The 5,431-nt window shown below is 35.3% G+C and overlaps 1 pseudogene; it reads right to left on the bottom strand.

Moving 5' to 3' along the window:
• Positions 1–539: 539 nt before the first annotated feature.
• Positions 540–1,792, bottom strand: LOC118967700 (26S proteasome non-ATPase regulatory subunit 12 pseudogene; annotated as a pseudogene).
• Positions 1,793–5,431: the final 3,639 nt, after the last annotated feature.

The raw sequence follows: 5,431 nt of genomic DNA, 5'->3' as shown, positions 1-5,431 counted from the left end.
ATTCTCTTGCATGTAGCTGTCCAGTTTTCCCAAGACAATTTACTGAAGACACTGTATTATCTCCATTGTATATTCTTTACTTTTTAGCTTTACAACAAATTTATTTTAGTTAAAAATACTTAAACCACCATACCACAAAGTGTTCTGAAACACAGGTAACCATAGACCATAAATGTGCATATACTGCTTTGATTATTATAATGATGGGTGTTAGCTGAATGAAAACTTATAAAAGCTAAAAGGACATCATATGATAGAAAAATACTTAGGGTAAGTCATGACAAAATTTTTTCAGCACTCAAATAATAGAAATGTATTCTTGCACCAATTGCAAGTGCAGTTAATAATGAAATTAGAGAATTGAAATGTTGAAAGGGGCTTTAAACATATTCACTATCTCTTAAAAATTAGACCAACTATCTGAGAATACAAAAGAAACACAAACAATCCCAACATGTACACCACAACAGTCCTTTTTTTAAAAAAATGACATCTGATTTAATTCTTTTCTAAAAGCTTTAAGGGTGCTGAGATCTTTATTATAGATTATGTATCAGCTCCTCTTTGGCTATGAGGTGTGTAGTTTTGTTCACTAGAGACATCAGTGAGTTCAGTTTCTGAGACCAGTAATTTAATTAATTATTTGGATCCTTGTTTCTCTGGAAGTTGATAATTCCTCCCAACCTATCTACTCTAATGAAGATGGTCTTGTTAACTACTAGATTTGAGAGAAAACCCTCTGACTCATCAACGGTTAGATCCAGAAGTTGAGCCATCCTCTTCATTGTTATCCTTGCATGCTACTTGGCCATTATTCTAATATTATGTTCAACAACTCTGTCCTTCAAATCTTTCCACCTTTTTTCACCTTCTTTTGTAGAACCAAAAACATCAGTGGCAGGATGCTCAAGAGAACCTTTTCTTAATTCCATTCCATAGGCTTCAACAAGTTGCAGACCAATGCATCAACTCCGCTGTGGTGAAGGCTTTAAAAGGTCCTTGTACTTAGGGATTTCTTCTAAACTTCTTGTCTCCACTTATTTAGTGAACCTAACCTGACTGCTTATTGTCAAAAGGAGCCAAGATAACATAGAAGACACACTTTTCAGAGCCTGTTGCCACTTTTCACTTCCTGCCCTCTGCAAAGAGGATCGTACATGTCGTGCTCGCAAGTAGGCAAGTAAGAGCCCTCAGGCTGATCCAGCTGAATCATTAAGTTATGGTATTTCAACTGTAATTTCTCTGTATTTTCCTCATGGAAAAACTTCGTGTTGATTTTCTTTCTGATGATTTGGATACGGATGTAATCCCTTCATAGCTGGGCAGAACCTATTTTGTTCCAAAATAAACTCCACTCACCCTTCCTTTCCTAGTGACCCATCAGTTTCCACCTGTAACTCTTGTAAAATGGAGGCTGCCTCTTTCACATCACTACTTTGCTCTTTTATAGTTGCTAATGCTTTAGTCAGTCAGCACCCTCAATTATAGCATAAAATTTCCTTCTGTAGCCATTCATAGAGTATCAATTAATTGAATTTTGATTGGAAGGTCTATAATTTCATCAACATAAGAATAGCACTGTTGATCCAGTTTGCAACAGCTTGTTTTAACAGACTCCATCTTTTTGACCAAAGTATATTTTAGTTCAGTAAATAGCATTCTTTAGCTTCATGAAGCACAACTTCATTACTGCAACTAAGATACGGGATGTGGACACCATATAAGAAGCACAGTGGGTGTTTTTCCAAAGAGACAAGGTTTCAATGACTTTCTGAAGCCTTCCATTCTCTGCCAGCTTCCCTGCACATGGGCAGCCAGGATCTCTGTTTGCCCAAGCCCACCTCTGCCATGGTGATGTGCCCATCAGAGCACCACTGTCCCAGGCTGAGCACCCCCAGGCATCCCCCTATGTCACCCACACCAGAGCCCCACTGTATACTCCTGCCTCCTTTGTCACACATTAACTGACCATATATGTATGAGCTCATATCTGTGCTCTCTGCTCTGTTCCATTGATCTCAGGGTCTGTTCTCCTGCCAGTACCATACTCTTGATGACTGTGGCTTTGCAGTATAGCTTAAAGTCAGGAAGCATGATACTCCAGCTTTTGACTTCTTTCTCAAGATTGTTTTGGTTTTTCATGGTCTTTGTGGATCTTTATAAGTTTTGGATATTTGTTCTAGGTAATGGAAAAGTGCTATTGGTATTATGATAGGGATTGCATTGAAATTGTAAATTGTTTGGAGAGGATGCCCTTTGGACAATGTTGTTTCTTCTCATCCAAGACCACAGGATAGATTTTCCTCCCTATTTGTCTTCTTTATCTGGTTCCTTTCAGTGCAAAATAAGATGTTTTATTTGAAATTTTCCTTGTTCCTTGAAGTAGGCTTTTATTACTATGAACTTTCCACTTCTAAGTAGTTTTGCTGATTCTGATAGAATTTTTAATTTAATATTTCTGTTTTCATTTGCCTCTATGCATTTTTTTGCTCCTATGTTTTCTTTGATGAGTTTTTGATTGTTCAGAAGCATGTTGTTTAATTTCTATATTTTTTGTGGTTTTTCTTTTTATTTATTTACTTCATTTTGGTTTTATATCAATTTGGGTGAAAATAAAATATTTATGAATTTATCTTCTTTAATTATTAAGGTTTATTTTGAGGCTTAAATGTGATCTCCTCTGAACACATTTGATGTTCACTTGATAAGAGTCTTTGTTTATTGATTATGGATGGAATATTCTGTATTTATCTCTTCAGACCATCCAGTAGAATGTCCTGTCTAAAGCCATTGTTTTGGATTTTCTAAGCCAGTTGATATTCTGTTTGGATGATCTAGCATTGATGTAAATGGAATATTAATGTCCCAGTTAATAACTTTTTACTGTCAACTCCTGTTTCAGACTGTTAATATTCATTTTATATATTTAGGTTCCCCTCTATTGGGTTCATATATGTAAAGGTGCTGTATCATCTTGCAGGACTGATTTGTTTGTTATTATGTTAGGCTCTGTTTTGTTACACTTTTCTTTTTCCAGTTAATTTCTCTTCTATGACAATTGCTGCTTTATTTTCACTACCATTTCCTGGAATATCTTTTTGTGTATCTTCATTTTCATTCTGTGTTTATCCTTATTTCTGAAATGAGCTTTCCTATGCTACATACAGATGACTCTTTTTTTTTTGGTAAAAAAAAAAAACATACCCTATTACATTTAAAGTAGTTGTGTATCCACATATATTATTGCCATTTGGTTAATTATTTTGTTTTTCTTTTTGTAATTACTATTCTTTTCTTTTTCTATTCCCTTGTGGTTTTGTAATGTTTCATTACATTTAAGTTACTTTCTTATTCTCTTGTGTGTAATTACTATAAAATTCACTTTCACCATGAAGATCTCCTGTGACATCCTGTGTGTAACAGACTGTTTTGGTTGAGAGCAGCCTCAGTTTCAATACAGTACATAATTCTACATTTTCACTTTCTCACTTATTTTGTTTTTGATGTGATGTTTTACATACTTTTATTTTATGCATCCCTTAATTATTGTAATTTTCATAGTGTACTACTACTTTTTCTTTTGATCTTTAACTAACTTTAAAAATTCGTATTTTGAAAGTAACTATCATATACACCTATTATATTTCTTTTGCTCTTTTATATAAATTTTCAGTGATGAATTTTCTTTTACATGTTTTCTTGTCATTAAATAGTGCCATTTCATTTCAGCTTATAAAAGTCCCTTTCATGTTTCTTGTAATAAGTCTGGTTTAGTTCATCTGGTGAGAAGCCCTTTAGGTTTTGCTTATGGGAAATTTTCTTCTCTCCGTCTGCTCTGAGTGACGGCCATGCCGGCTGGAGCACAGTCGGCTGGGGGACTTCTCCTGTCATGCTTTGAATGCGCCATCCTGCTGTTTCAAGTGCTGAGAAATTTTTACTGAAAAGTCTGCTGATAGCCTTATGGTGCTTCCTTTATATGTAGTAAGTTGTTTATTTCTTGCTACTTCTAAGATCCTCTCTTTAATTTTTACTTTTTCAAATTTTAATAAGAGTGTGACTTTGTGTGGGGATCTTGGTGTCGTCTTATTTGGATGAGTAGTTGGGTGAGTAACTTGGGTAAATTCCACGTGTTTTCTTCCAGATCACTGATATGCTCTTCCTTATCATGCAGTCTCCCACTGAAACCTTCATTAATTATTCATTTCAATTGTAATATTCTTCACCTCCATGACTTGTTTGGTTCTTACAGGTATTTTCTATCTGTTTTTAAAATTCCCAATATGTTCATCTGTTATTTTCCTGAGTTCAGTGGACATATTTATGATCATTACTGTGAACTCCTTGTCATGGAGATTACTTACTACAAGAAGTCCCCAAGCATGACAAAATCATAACCCCAGTTTTTGAAAATAAGTTCTATATTACTCACTCTGACATATTCAATTAGTACCTGAGTTGTGGAGAGGCAAACTCAATTTTTGTTTCAGCAAAAGTGAAAACAGTTACTAAAGTGTCAGTCACTTCACTGAGGCATTTTTTCTTCATTAGCATTCCCTGGCCTGGTATATGTGTAATGAGGTATTTGAATTCTACCAAAATTGAATCTTGTCAGTTTTTCCAAAATATTCATTGTTTGAAGGCATTTACAATGTCATCCTTTTAGAACAATTCATCTTCAGGTTGGAAGGACATTTATACTGGATATAAGTTCTAAGTTAATTTTTTTTTGTCAAATCAATTCTTTATTATTTTCAGATAGATTCTTTTTGTTTGAAGAACATTATGTTTACTAGGCTTTCCCCTAAAGTACCCTCCACAAACCCCATTACAGTCACTGTCCATCAGCATAGTAAAATGTTGTAGAATCACTACTTGTCTTCTCTGTGTTGCACAGCCCTCCCCTGTCCCCTACTCCCCACATTATACATGCTAATCATAATACCCCCATTCTTCTGCCCCACCCGTATTCCTCCCTACCCTCCCATTCTGCCCAATCTCTTTCCCTTTGGTAACTGTTACTCCATTCTTGGGTTCTCTGATTCTGCTGCTGTTTTGTTCCTTCAGTTTTTCTTTTGTTCTTACACTCCACAAATAAGTGAAATCATTTGGTATTTGTCTTTCTCTGCTTGGCTTACTTCACTGAGCATAATACCCTCTAGCTCCATACATATTGTTGCAAATTGTAGGATTTGTTTTCTTCTTATGGCTGAATAATATTCCTTTGTGCATACATACCACACCTTCTTTATCCATTCATCTACTGATGGACAATTAGGTTGCTTCCATTTCTTGGCTATTGAAAATAGTGCTGTGATAAACATAGGGGTGCATCTGTCTTTTTCAAACTGGAGTGCTGCATCCTTAGGGTAAATTCCTAGAAGTGGAATTCCTGGGTCAAATGGTAAGTCTATTTTGAGCATTTTGAGGAACC

The sequence above is a fragment of the Manis javanica genome, chromosome 14 (assembly GCF_040802235.1).
Source record: "Manis javanica isolate MJ-LG chromosome 14, MJ_LKY, whole genome shotgun sequence".
Taxonomy (NCBI): Eukaryota; Metazoa; Chordata; class Mammalia; order Pholidota; family Manidae; genus Manis; species Manis javanica.
Note: the sequence above shows the minus strand (reverse complement) of the source record. Positions and strands in the feature narration are given on the sequence as shown.